Genomic DNA, 15,624 nt, shown 5'->3' with positions numbered 1-15,624 from the left:
CTTCAAACGCTCCACCATCATCCCCGTTCCAAAGAAACCCAAGATAACAGGACTTAATGACTACAGACCTGTGGCTCTAACGTCTGTCGTCATGAAGTCGTTTGAAAAACTGGTTCTGGCTTATCTGAAGGACATCACTGGACCCTTCCTGACCCCCTGCAGTTTGCTTACCGAGCAAGCAGGTCCGTGGATGATGCAATCAACATAGGATTGCACTTCATCCTGCAACATCTGGACAAAACAGGGACTTATGTGAGGATCCTGTTTGTGGACTTTAGTTCGGCTTTCAACACCATCATCCCAACAACCCTCCAGACCAAACTGACCCAGCTCTCTGTTCCTAGCTCTATCTGTCGGTGGATCACCAGCTTTCTGACAGATAGGCAACAGTTAGTGAGACTGGGGAAATACACATCAAACAGCTGCTCCACCAACACTGGTGCCCCTCAGGGATGTGTTCTCTCCCCTCTGCTCTTCTCCCTGTACACCAACGACTGCACCTCTAAAGACCCCTCTGTCAAGCTCCTGAAGTTTGCAGACGACACTACAGTCATCGGCCTCATCCAGGACGGTGATGAGTCTGCTTACAGACAGGAGGTTGAGCAGCTGGCTGTCTGGTGCAGTCTTAACAACCTGGAGCTTAACACGCTCAAAACAGTGGAGATGATCGTGGACTTTAGGAGAAACCCCCCTGCACTTTCCCCACTCACCATCATGAACAGCACTGTGACTGCAGTGGAGTCATTCAGATTCCTGGGAACCACCATCTCTCAGGACCTGAAGTGGGACAATCACATTGACTCCATTGTGAAAAAGGCCCAGCAAAGGTTGTACTTCCTTCGCCAGCTAAGGAAGTTTAACCTGCCACAGGAGCTGCTGAAACAGTTCTACTCAGCCGTCATTGAGTCTGTACTGTGTACTTCTATAACTGTCTGGTTTGGTTTAGCTACAAAATCAGACTTTTTTTTTTTCTAATTCCCCCAGGAAATCTACCTCATGAACAGTTAAATGTTCCCCACTTATACAATAAAAATGTGCAATATCCTTATATTTGTTACCCCTCCATCCTAGTACATCCCTGCATCTTACTCAATCCTATTCCATTATCATTTATAGCACAATTGTTGATACACTTATGTATATGCTAATGATTTTTTTTTTTTTTGGTCTATGTGTTGTTGTCTCTGTGTACTGGAAGCTTATGTCACTAAAACAAATTCCTTGTATGCGCAAGCATACTTGGTAATAAAACTCTTTCTGATCCTGATTCTGAAAAGTGCTTCTTCCTAATCATTAATCATGCTGCTTCTTCCTTCTTTCGTTTGTTGTTTAATCAAGGCAAGGCAAGGCAAGTTTATTTATAACACACATTTATAAAGCACATTTGTACACAATGGTAATTCAAAGTGCTTTACATAAAATAAATTAAAAAAATAAATCATAAAGAAAAATATCACAACAATAAAATGAGCAATTTAAAAACTTTGAAAATTATTTAAAAATTGACTTAAAAAGAATTTAAGACAGTTTAAGAATAGGAAATTATTTTATATAAAATACAGTGCAATCGGTTTGGACATTGCATAGTGCTCATTCAATAAATGCACAGATAAACAGATGAGTTTCACTGAGATTAAGATTTACATAGTTTTTTTGGTGCTAATATATAATTAGAAATATCACATATGTATTTTATTATAGAAATACAAGATAGAAAATGTACAGCCATGATGTGTGAGATGACAATAAAAAGTCACTAGAATCAAATAAACATCACCTTGTTATGTTTTAATATATTTAATATATATACATATATAACTATTATATATATAACACTGAATATAATCACATATTCTGATAATATAATAGCACTTTATATATCAGTTATATCAAACCTTATTATAAACATATCATACAACTCTCTCTCTAAATATATAAATTGTATATTTGATAACTATAGTGAGTGAAAGTGACATACAGCCAAGTTCTCAGAATTCATGCTCTGGTTTTAACCCATTCAAACTGCACACACACACTGGGCATCATTTATGCTGCGGCACCCAGGGAGCAGTTGGGGGTTCAGTGCCTTGCTCAAGTTGTGGTATTAAGAGCAGAAAGAGAACTGTACATGCACTCCCCCCACCTACAATTCCTGCCGGCCCAAGACTCGAACTCACAACGATCCGATTGCGAGTCCGACTCTCTAACCATTAGGCCATGACTTCCACATATTGAAATCATATTGTAATCATATTGTGATCATATATAATATTATAAGGTCACATGTGCTGATAACCAGGAAACAGCTCTAGAGCAGGTTATGTTCAGGGAATCAGTTGCACACCCTGAGACTAACCTCTGTTTCTGGAACAGAAAGCTGAGTTTATCCACTTGCTTACTCTTAATACTCTTAAAACATAACCAACTTTCTGGAAAACTGTGGTGTTTGCGCAGTGGATAAGACACATGCCTTTGGTGTGAGAGACCCGGGTTTGAATCCACTGTGAGACACCAATGTGTCCCTGAGCAAGACACTTAACCCCTAGTTGCTCCAGAGGTGTGTGACCTCTGACATATATCAATTGTAAGTTGCTTTGGATAAAAGCGTCAGCTAAATGTAAAACCCCCAGATCTGCTCAAGTGTGTAATTCTCAAACATGCAAAGTCTATCCATTAGGCTTTTTTTTAATTATGTACACAATAATAATCTTTTGCATTTTAATCCTTAAATTTTTCATTTTTTAAACGTTTGTGTGCTGCTGTGCTTCCCTGTGTGTGTAATCGACAGAGTGTATGTGTGTTGTGCACCCACCTGTAGGTGCATATTAGTAATGTGTCTGTAAATAACAAAAATAAACAAATATTGCACCAGACTTTAGACCAGGTTTTTTTTTCATCTTGTTTTCAGAAAAGCTCGCCCATGGGCACACAAATGCATTTGCTTTTTAAACAACTTGGTGAAGGTTGGGAAAATGATATATGATCACCCTGGTAAAACTGGACATACAGCTCATGACCATACAGTAGCTGACTTCTTTCCTTCTTATTTTTTCCCAAACATTGCTCTTTCCTTTTACCCATCCTTGATTCCTCATTGTGCTAGCCCTCACAATCCCTTTTATTTATGATATTATTTACCTAAATTATTGAAGAAGTGCATAAATGGTTTATATCTCTGCTCAGTAACACCCTCCAGTCAAGCCCTGGCATGATGCCATTCTCACAGCCTTTGGAGCATATTAAAATCTCCCTCATGAGCCTCGGCTGGCACAAGGGTATGGATTTAAATGGGGTAAGATTGCCAAGCAATCAAATTCTAGAGACAAGAGAGTGAAAACCAGAGCATCGTATCCCTCCCATGAAAAAGAAGAAAAGTAGTGGTGCTACTTTATAAACCAATTTCTAATACTATTGTCTTTCACTTCAATCTCAGAAGAAAAAAGTTATTGAGGGGGAATATAGAGTCTCGTAAGAGAACAGCATTGTGGTGAAAAACAGCCCCTTGAATCCACACCTGGAACTCAATAGATATTCATGAACTTTCTTCTATTTAGAGAGGAAAATAACTTAATACCGACAGTGTCGGTGGAATAATAAGACATTTCTGGCTGATTTGCAGCCCTTCAAAAAATGAGTGCCATTTTTCTTGTCCGTTCAGGTATTTCCAGCAACCTCGTCTGTGAGCTGAGAGGATGGCAATGCTCACGGCATTTTCAATAAGAGAGAGCGAAAGTGAATGTTAGAGAGAGATGGGGCGGCATTGCTGTTAACCGTAAAAGGTGAACTTCTCAAAGGCGATCTGCACAGCAAAACAGCTGTTATATATATATATAAAACTTCAAATATTCCCCATAACTTTCTTTAACTGTCCAGTACCATTGATTTTCCATTACAACACAAGCAGTGCTGTCGATGTGGAACAACTGTAACATGATGGGGATCCTCTCATTAATATTAAGAATCACATAAGATCAGACTAGACATTTGCTGGTATCCGGTAATGTTATCACGATAATAAACATGCATGATACTGTTCTTGTGGACACTGCAAAATACAGTGAATAATTATTTATTATTCAGATTTTTAAAATGCATTTTAAGAATACTTTTCCCATGTATGCTGAATGAAAGCGTACATTCACTCTCTGACAGCAGGTGGCGCTGAACAGCAGAAATGCAGCTATTATCCCAAAACAAAACAGCTGTAGTGCCACTTTCTGAAACATATTTAAATAATTTAAACAGCCATTAAGATTTGTGTATCGCTACACTGCTCATCATAGTGCCAAATACTTACATATTTAGACTTAATAGACCATCAATTTTTACATTTTAATCTGGACTACAACAAGCCCTAGATATTGTTTGAAAATGCTTTTATTCTTTATTGGTCAGTCGTACTTTACATTAAGGCCCCATTAGTAAACATTAGTTAATTCATTAGTTAACATAAACTGCCAATGAAAAATTATTCTAAACATTCTTTAATCTAAGTCAAAAACATTTAATAACAGATTGTTAAAATAAAACTTTGCTACTGAGTTATTAAATGAACTCGAGCTAACATGAACTAACAGTTGTATTTTTGAACAAAGATGAATCATTTATGTAGCAAATGTAGCTATTGCTCATTGTGAACGTTAATGCATAAACTAAGGTTAACTAATGAGATATTATTGTAAAGTGCAACCTATTGGGCTTTATGAATCTTTTGCACTTTAATCTGTATGAAATTATTAAATTTATACCTATTTTTGTGCATTGCTTTATAGTATTTAAAGGGGGGTGAAATAATATTTCATGCATATTGAGTTTTTTACACTGTTAAAGAGTTGGATTTCCATGCTAAACATGGACATAGTTTTAAAAATTAAGTTGTACGTGTCACGGAGTTACTTTGTAAGGGCGGAACTAAAAGTGACGGACCATAATCCTCAAACACCGGGTGCTTCCGGGAACACGGGAAGGGAAATCAGGGTTTTATTGATCGCAGGTGGATAGATCAGCCGATACGGCGAGTGAATTGGAGTGTTTGTGCGAGTGCAGCGGAAAGAAGGCGGAGGATATTGTTGGCTGGGCGAGGACGGAGCAAGGATTTGGCAGACACAGAAACCGGGCTGAGTATATTGGGATGTCTACCTAACTGTGAAATGCTCTATGGACCTGTGTAACAAATTCTGAGTGGTTGAAAACAGGAAGACTCACCGGAAGTATCGCCGATGGAGGCCCTTTCGACAGGTCACATGACAGCCGGAGAAGTATCCAGGAGCTGGAAAGAAGAGGGAAAAGAGACCTGGTGTTAGTAACGGTGTGAGTACCCTAAACCATCGTACAGCTAGCATATTGTGTTGTACACCCGCCTGTATGCCCAAGTGAAGCCCCAGCTGTCTTTTCTACAGACTTACCTGTGCCCCGAGTGAAGAGCCAGCGGCCCCTCTGTCTACCATCCGTGTCCAGTCCTGAGTTTATTTTTACAGAGCATCAACGGAGTTGTGCAAGTGTTTGTTCCCTGCATTTCGAAGATGCTTGTTTTACAAACAAGGCCCAGTTTGACGCCGGATTTCCATATCGTTTATTTCTTAAGGATAATGCAATCCCAACAAAAAAGGGTCACGATCGTGTGTTGGAACCGCAGGCGGTGAGTAAAACTGCTTCAAATATCTCTGTGTTGTTAACTTAGCTATCGGCGCGTAAGCACATCAAGTAAACCTTGTACACCTTTAAAGAAAAAAAAAAGACGACATAAAGTGGAACTTAGTCATTTTCCAAAACCGCTAAGTGTAACGGAGGCCAGCGAGTAGTGCTGTGCAGGTAAACCTCCCCGACCTCAAGAGACGCATTAGCAACAGACGCTAGTGGCTGTAGTCATTTAGCCTCCTTGTTAGAGGAGACCCGGGTTCGAGGAGCGAGTGCGAGGAGCGTCAGAAAGGACCCGGGAGAGAGGGGTTACATAAGCAAATATATACAGTTTCAATACATACCACATAGAGACGCTGTTGTAGTCGTTGCTGGTGCTGCTCTCGTTCAGTTTCAGCCTTGGGATCTGATTCTGGATCATAAATAAACGGCTGAATCTGACTGTAAGCCATGGTTTGTTTTGGTTGGTTTTGTCCTCATGGTAATGTCACAGCTTCCAAACGCTCTCAACGCAAAAGCCTATTCGTGCTCGTGATTCTTTAGCTCCGCCCACACATCACGCCTCCAGCGGCTCATGTTTTTCCAGAAAAAATCGGTACAGACTATTTTTCTCTTATGAATATAATAAAACCAAAGACTTTTTGGAGTTATGAAGGATGCAGTACTACTCTATAGGTACTCATGATTAACAGGAGATTGAGTGAAAATGAGCATTTCACCCCCCCTTTAAAGTTTCTTTTTGTTATAAGAAAAAAGTTATTAAACCTCTTATACTTTATTATGACAACACTGTGATAATACTGTATACCGTGATAAAAGCATTCGCAATTAATCTCAACATGAAAATTTGATGCTGTCACATGCCTAGATCAGATTAACGGAACTTGTCTTGATTATGAACTTTTGTGTTTCTGTTCCCCTGGTTGTGTCCAAAAGCCTATCGTAGGAGGTAATTACATTGCAGGCAGCATTTTCGCACAAAGGCACCTCACGAAAGTGATTTTAGACCGGCTTCTGAGGCAGCATAACGGCTTAATTATCTACAACAATATATAACAAATTTTGGTGATAAATGTTGGTGTATTTTTTATTACATACTGATTTCTCGCTAGAAATAACATAAAAAAGCTAAACGTTTAGTCAGAAATATACATTTACACAAAACTGACCACTAAATGCAACTTTCAGATGACATCTTTATTTTTTAGCTCAACAGTCACAGATTGGAAGACACAGGATTGTGGAATATCAAAGGCAGCAAAGGATACATCTATGCTGCCTTCAAAATTGGATCAGAAGAAGGTACCTTCGGAGACAGGAAGTAAAGCATAATTTGGATTTGGACGTGCCTTGATGCCTTCCTGCCTTGGAATGCTGCCTCTGAAGAAAGCATTTTAGAGCTTTCAGACGCAGTGCTTGTCTAACTTCCTTTGACCTACTTTATACACAACATTAAAAAAATAAAATAAAAAGTCCATATACATACTAGTCTATTTTAAAATAAGCCTACATGTCGAAATGCATGTGAAATGCTATGATCTTTCTTTATTGCATTTATTCGGGTTGTGGAGACTCTCATGTTGATTTCAAAATTTTCAGGTTAATTTTCTGCTAAAGCAAGAGTCATCTATAGCTTACGTTGTACAACTATGTTATTTTTTTTATCCTCTTTGAAAATAAAATAACTGTGGAAGTTATTTATATTTCAGTGGGGAATACCTCTTCGTTTTCTTTTTCTTTCATTATTTCGTAATCCTCTGTCCTGTCTCACATCTATGGCCTCAGCATGAATAAAACATTTCTATCAGCTCGGAAGTGGACTGCATTTTCTCTCATTATTCCCCCCCTATTTTTCCCTCCTTTGTCTCTATGCCCCTCCCATCCATAGCTCTTCTGTACTGTCATCTTTTCATCTTCTCAACTGGGTCCCCTCCTCTCTCCCAACACAGTCTGAGAAATTAAATTCTAAACACCCTCCAAGGGTGTCCTTAACCGCTTCTCAACAGAATACATATTAGTTGTCTTACAAAGTCACCCAAAACTTCCACTGTCATATGCTTCTATATGACAATTTGCTGATTGAAACAATGAATTCATCAAAAAGTGAAAGGAATGTGTAAAGGACACAATATAAATATATATATATATATCCACATTATTCCTCTCTGTAGTGGGAATTATCTGGAATCAGTTATTAAAGATCATTCTTATAGTATTCTTACATCTAAGGGAGAGTAACTAATTTACTACATAAATGTTTAAAGAAACTTTTCAGATTCACCTAAATGTGGATTAAAGGGATAGACAAATGTAACACATCAACGAGGCAAAGCTGACGGCTATTTGTGAAAAGGTGCTGTGATGCATTTGTTTGATAACTTGGTTAAAGCACCACTCAGTGGTCAAAAGCTGCACATGCACTTTACAGACGTGGCGACGCCGCTCGCAGGTGTAGAAAGCACCTGGTTGAAACTCTGGTTGGCCACCTACTGTAAGAAGGACAGCTGATCACACTTGCAGTTACAGTCAAGTCACCTTTATTTGTATAAAACGCTTTATACAATACTGATTGTGTCAAAGGAGCTTTACAGAGTCAAACAGGAATATAGTTAAGTCAAAATTAAAGAAGACAATGACAGAGTCATTTTTCACCTAAAGTTAGTTCATTGATGATACAGTGATGCCATCATCCAGTTCGGCTCTCTTCCAGTAGCGTCTGTGCAATCAGTGAAGCAAACCACGCATAACCATATGTCCCCCAGACGTGTTCAAGAGCTTGCAAGTGCCTTAGTGGAAAAGTGGCTTAACATCACACAGCAGGAACCAACAAATCTGGAGCAGTCCATGAGGATGAGATGAAATGTAGTGCTTAAAGCAGCAGGTGGCCAAACATGACACTTTAGATACAGAGCCCCCACTCTCTTCAGGGACTCATTATTCCATTTCTGTTCATCAAATTCCTGTGAAACTTCTTTTTTTTAAGTTTTTGTCTCAGTTTTATGTAAGTTTTTATGTAAAAGTGACCTATTATGCCCCTTTTTACAACATGTGAAATAACTCTGTTGTGCCCAGAGTGTGTATGTGAAGTTTTAGCTCAAAATACAGATAATTTTGTTATAGCTTGATGAAATTGCCACTTATAAGGTTGGAGTTAAAACACACCTTTTTTGTGTTTGTCCCTTTAAATGTAAATAACCTGGTGGTCCCGCCTCCCATTTCAGAAGAGGGCGGTGCATCAAGATCACATACACAGTAGAGGAACTACACACACTCACAAAAAAACAACACAACGCTGCTGACGTACGACGCTGCTGATGTGTTTTCTTGTGTGCCCAATAACAATATTTAGCATTATTGACACACTGTTTTCCTAATGAATGTTGTTCAGTTGCTTTTACTCAATGTATTTTGTTTAAAGCACTATATAAATAAAGGTAAAAAAAAATGCTCTCACAACAGACCCGGAAGAGAAGACAATGCTGAATAAAGTCATAGTTTTCGCTATTTTTGGACCAAAATGTATTTTCTAAAATACATTTCTTTCCGCTGCACTCGCACAAAATATCTAAAATATCTTAAACTGTGTTCCGAAGATAAACGGAGGTCTCACGGGTTTGGAATGACATGAGGGTGAGTTATTAATGACATCATTTTCTTTCTTGGCTGAACTAACCCTTTAAATTACAGCACTGATACTATCGCTATCAATTACTTTGAAATAGTCCCAAGTACACTATGCACAAACTAAAGTTTTGAACTACAGCAGGTCTTAGATACACAGACATCACAATCAGCGTGTGAATCTCAACACTGATGACAACTATAAAAAAAAAAAAAAATACTCTGAGCATCATAAACAGGTTACTAAAATGTCAAAACAAAAACAACACCAAAAAGGAAATAAAGAAAATAGTAAGAACATTAAGCTGCATAATTTATTCATGCTGCAATGCATGCTGGAAGTTTATTTTATTTTATTTTATTTTTTTACCAGTTTACATTGCGTCATGAACCCGTTTTTGTTACTAGTTACATTGTTGAGATTCATGTGCGGATTCTTGATATCTGTGTGTGTCTAAATGGTGCTGTAATTCTGAAGGTTTTGTGTATAAAATGTATAAGTTTTTTCATAATAGTTTGTCCTCTCATAAAGAATAAGTCAACAACACATTAAAGATTAGCCAGTGAATGAGATCAGTGAATCAGAGTTTTCTCACAATAACAAATGTGCTTTACAAACACAGTTACAGCAGCCAGAGAAAAACTAATATTAAAGTGTCAAGAGCCCAACTAAAGCAAACCATTTAATTAATTTCTGAATTAATTTCTCCTCGTCCTTCACATCTGCACCAAGTGCTAACCATGGCAGAAAATACAAACAGACATAAACGTGTATTAAGCATGAACCTATTGTAAATGTGGACTATGTTTTGGCAGTGTCTTTAATTCTGATGTATAACATCTTTTTTAGCACAGGTTTATTCATTTTTAAGTCTCTCGATTTTAATGGCTTATTGCTTTTAATTTGTAAATTCTTATATTTGTTAATGAACAAATATGGTATTTTGTGGAGGTTGAGACTATTACAGTATAAATTATTATCTCTGATGTTCAAGAATCCCGACGTTCAAGCTAAATTGATGACACTTTGAAGTGACGCTAAAGGGAGCGAGGATATTTAAGATATATAATTTAACTTGATTCAATTCCTCCGTCCTGGTGTCTTTCCTTGCATCCTGAAGTGGTGGAGATAAGACGAGACGATGCACAAATAAGAATTGAGAAGCACCCACTCTGTCAGGTGGACTGTATGAGTAAATGGGTGAATGAGGGTGTAGGGTGTGATTTCAGACACAGTCGACTCTGAATGCTGTTAATTCACAGTATACTGCAGAAGGCTACTTTCTCGAAAACAAACACAAAACATTGTTTTGTCTGGGATTTTATTGTTTTAACGAAGAAGAACAAAATGTGAGGAAAATGCATAAATTGTTAGAAAATTGGGATTTCATTCTGTCACTCTACAAATCATTCATTCGTTCTTTCATTCTTTCTATGCATTCAATAAATATTAAATATATGGCCTCTTAAACACGATACCAGGTAGATTTGGCATTAGACTCAACAAATATCAAACAAGAATATGAAAACAAAACTGAAAGAAAAGAAAATGTCTTCATGGCAGGAGTATGGATTGCATCAGCATGTCCAACATTTCTCCACGATGCCCAGGGCTATATTCCCAATTTTCTCTCAGCAACCCAGGTCTCCATGGAAACAAGCCAAAAAGTTTCAACTCTCATTATTATCCAAACACCTTCCCAAAGATACTCAGAGCAAAAGACCCTTGATTCCCTATTCACTGCTGCAGGTTGCATAAGTTTTTTTTTTTTTTTTGTCAGCTGGCCTGAAGCACCCCAGTGGGCCAAACTGAGACTACCTGACCTGAGAGAGCAGAACCTCAGCTGGCCCCCGGGGCAGTGGGAAATGGACCAACTAGCTACCCTCCTCAGGGGTTTAACAAGCCCTCAAGGATCCTGCACAGTTGGATCAGTTTACTGGAGCTCTGAGGACTTTCTCATAATGAGTTCATTACCCACAATTGTGGTTAGACAGAAAGAGATCTCATTTTAAAAAGCAGTAAATGGCATGAAAAAAAGTCTAGTATAGCCAACAACAGGTGCTAGGGTTTTTGATAGACCAATAAAAGGACAATGATAGATCAAATGTTTATAACAAAGACAAAAGTAGATCAAACTATGGCATTTTTGTCATGGCATCAATGTACTAAAACGTGCACACAATTACTATTGCTTTCCCTCGATTTACTATTACATTCACTCGATTTATAAATTGTTCACACGATTTACTAATTAGTTCCCTCGATTTGCTATATCGCACGCACAATTTAGCAAATCAAGGGAACACAATAGTAAGCCTGTGCACGTTTTAGTACATTGAGTGAACGAATTAGTAATCATGCGCACACTTTATTTATTTTTTCTTGCATGCCATGTTAGTAAGGTAGTAATGTGCAGGTTTCTCTCTCTTCTTTAAAGTCCAAACTGCTGAAAATGATGCAAAAATGAAAATTCTTTCATTTACTCACTCTGAAGTTGTTTTAAACCTTTTAACAGTGTGGAATGTCTGTCACAGTTTTTCCATATACTTAGGGGAATGGAAATATGAGGCACTAGAGGGCGCTCATTAGACACACCTGATTTGTATATCAAGTGTCCTGAAGAAGTAGTTCAGTTTGAGTAGAGGTAACGCATGTTTCTTGGTGCTACCTTGAACTGTTGGTTGACAAAGCCCTAGTTGAGAAACCTTTGGTTTTAAACTAAAAATGTGAGTATATTTGAATATTGTCTTCTTTCGTTATTTAGAATGTGTATGTTTGTTTTAGTTATTTTCTATTTCATTTTACACTTCCAGAATGTGTGTTTGGATAGATGCCTGATTGTGACTGTGTTGAATCGAATACTGTTTGGAAAGGATATGCTTTTGTGCTGGATTGCTTTGTGGAGGCTCTTTCATCTGCTAGCCGGGAATAGTTAAGTATAAGGTAGATCTACATATTTCAGCACACACTTTTTTATTTTTTTTTATTTTTTTAAAAGAATAACACATTTTTGCCGAGCAATGGATCATAATTTCTCAGGTAAGAACTATAGGACAATTTATTTTGTGTAAAATTAAGGACAATGTCTTTGTTTTGGTTTATTTATTCTGTATAATTAATTTTCACTTGAACACACTTAGCATTTGGGGAATAAAACACAACAAAAAGAAAGATGATTTGCTGAAGGTCATAAAATGCTTTAATTGAACTTAGTGATGAACCCTCATTTGTGGCTAATCTAAAAAAAATGGGGAAAAAAAGAAAGTTTCTTTCTTCTGTTGAACATAAGTTAACATCAGTTTTCTGAAGGACTTCAGGGAGTGTTGTGTCCTGGCTTTCACAGAGACCTGGTTGACGGAGAATGATCAGGACACCAACTTGTCAACTGATGGATTTGGGGGACCTTATCGACTTGATCGGGAGAGAGAGGTAACGGGGAAATCTCAAGGTGGCGGGGTATGTTTATATTTTAACAAACGATACTGCACCTCTGTGACTGTAAGAGAGCGTATCTGTACATCAGATGTTGAACTTTTATCAGTATCACTATGACCTTTCTACCTACCCCATGAATTTCCACAAGTTTTTATTACCAATTTCACCATCTTCGAAACCGTGCAGAAATTACAATCACTCTTACCTGAGGCGCCAAACTTCATACTGGGTGATTTTAACCATGTATGTCTTAAGAAGACACTTACAAACTTTTACCAGTATGTTTCCTGTGCTACTAGATGGGATAAAACCCTGGACCTCTGCTATGGATCTATAAAAGATGCTTACAAATCGCTGCCTTTACCGCCGCTGGGTTAAGGGGGGTGACATTCCTGAACTACAAATAGCAAAAGAGGATTTAAAAATAGGAATTCTCAAAGCAAAACGAGACTATAAATATAAACTGGAGAACCAGATGGCAACAAGCAATCTTGGATCAGCCTGGGACAGTATGAAAACCATAGCAGGCCTCCAGAATCTAAAAAGCAGCAGCCCGGTCACCTTGGATGGCTTCAGCTCAGATACTGAGCTGGCCAGTGCTCTTATTCAATTTTACAATCGTTTTAATATTTTTTTATTTTAGCTATGAGATCGACAATTTGAGTAAACAGCTTGTAGACATTCAACATTTTAATATAACACAAACAGAAGTGCACAAAGCATTCCTCTCTATAAGAGTTAATAAAAGTCATGGTCCAGATAACATCTGTGGGCGCACACTCAAAACCTGTGCAAAGCAATGGAGTTCTCCCTTCCACTACATTTTTAACAAGTCTTTAGAGGCACAATTAATACCTGAGGTCTGGAAAGATGCTGTAGTTATTCCCAAATCTAACAACACCAAAAATCTTAATAATTTCAGACCAGTGGCACTCAAATCAATAGTTATGAAAGTTTTTGAAAAATTAGTGAGGTCTGAAATATTGAGGAAAACGGAGCATTTATTTGACCCACTGCAATTCGCTTATAGACCCCATGGGGGGTGGAAGACGCCACAGTCACCTTACTTAATTTACTCTTTAAGCATTTAGATAAGAATGGCTCTCATGCCAGACTTTTATTCATTGATTTCTCATCGGCTTTTAATACAATTCAACCTCATATTTTAACCACAAGGCTGTCACGGTTGGTAAACCGTGATCTCTGGGTTTTGCACTTTGTGGTGAAGCCTGTTTGTTTCACGTCTGCACTGATTAGTTTGTGGGTGTCTCCGTTAATTATCATCAGCAGCAGCTGTCACTTATTACACACTCCCTATATATTGGCTTGTCTCATGGCTTGTGTTTGTGAGAACGTTGTTTCATGTCTGATCTCTGTCTCTTGCTTCTGTGTTGTTTGTGTTGGATGTCCGTGTCTTCCCCTGTGTAGCAGTACGATCTGCCCTCCCCTGATGTCATCTAGTAAATTGAGGGCGTGTCTGGTTAGGGTTGTTTACCTGCCTATAAAATCGTTTCCGTTTGTGCTATGCGTGTGGGTTCGTCCGGTGTAAGCGAGCGAGCCACCGTACTTCCCGGCTTTTGTGTGCATGGTGACGAGGTAGGAGCGTTTGCAGTGAGTGTTTTGAAATGCTGATGGTCTTGCACTGGGTTTTACGAACCGATTTTACTTAGGTGGACTGAGGAGCTTTTCGGGAAGCCCTTTAATCGCGGTCCATTATGGAGACACCGAGACAGTCGTTTTGTACAGCTACATCTGTGCTTCGTGAGTCGCAGTACAGGTATGTGTGACGCAATTTTATTATTAATTTTAAATAAGTTTTCATGGTCGGCTGATTAAAGTAAAGTGTGTTTTCCTTATTTAAGGTGGGGGTCAATGTGCCAGGGACGTCGCAGTGGGCTGCTGTAGTGGGCTTGTCGTTTGCTGTGTGGCTTTTCTGCACTGTGCATCGTTTAATAGTTTTGATGTTTCGCTGACTAATTGTTACCTGTTCTATCCAACTACGGCTGCTTCACGCTGTGTCTAATTGGTTTGCTTCGCTTTGCTAAGCTGCGCGTCTCATTCCATACATTTGGTCTTTGGAACTGCGCTCTTCCATCTGCTTTCATGCGGCTGCATTAACAGTGGATTGATATTGACGTTAATATAACGTTGTCGGGTGACTACTGTGTATTGCTGCATCAACTGAGAACTTGCAGGATCAGCTGGTCCGCGGTCTGGACTCGGGGTATGGCGTTTATTTCCCACCAGTACTGTGAGTAACTGATTGAAACGTGGCGTGCAACAGGGTAATTGCTACCTAACTGTCACTAGCATTTTTTTTCTTTCGTCTGGGGTTATTGTGTTTGATGTAATTGTTTATTTTGTATTATTCTCTCTTTGTTTATTATAATCTTTCATGAGTTTTTTTATTTTTATTTGTTTGACTTTGTAGCATGTATTTTGGCTCTTGATCAATCCAGTGGATTTATTATATCATTGTGTGTTTTTTTTTTTTTTTTTTTTTTTTTGTGTACCTGTGTTCGGTGGTTCTTTGCGTTCTGCTTCTTTCTGCCTGCTGGTAACCCAGTAGCTGGGCCGCTTTATGGAACCAGTAGTTTTGGATGTGACTGTTGAGAACCAGGTTGCTGTATGTGATGCTTGTTTCAATTTATGTGTCTTTAAACGTGTGTTGTGTGTTTGTTTTTTTTTTGTTTTTTTTTTTTTTCTTCAGGAGTGGGGTGGCTGCCAGCAGCAGTGTAGCCTCTTGTGGTGGTGGGCCCTTTACCTATTTGCAGTGATCACAGTGAAGTGTGTGTACGCGTGAGTGCTATCTCCTTTGCTCAAAGGATGCCAGGCCTTCCCCCTCCTTGAAGTGGGACGTTTTGTTTGTTTCTAATTATTTGATGTAGTGAATAAAACTTGAATCTGTTTTAAATAAAGTTGTCCTAACT

General features: G+C 38.4%; 1 long non-coding RNA gene across 1 annotated transcript; it reads left to right on the top strand.

Annotated features, from left to right (window-relative positions):
- Positions 1–11,902: 11,902 nt before the first annotated feature.
- On the top strand, positions 11,903–15,624 carry LOC113069568 (uncharacterized). Its single transcript, XR_003279757.1, has 4 exons — positions 11,903–11,985; positions 12,073–12,202; positions 12,603–12,688; positions 15,405–15,624. It is a non-coding gene; the product is annotated as an uncharacterized LOC113069568 (long non-coding RNA).

Source organism: Carassius auratus, chromosome 5, assembly GCF_003368295.1.
Source record: "Carassius auratus strain Wakin chromosome 5, ASM336829v1, whole genome shotgun sequence".
Lineage (NCBI taxonomy): Eukaryota > Metazoa > Chordata > Actinopteri > Cypriniformes > Cyprinidae > Carassius > Carassius auratus.
This window is presented reverse-complemented; position numbering and strand designations above follow the sequence as displayed.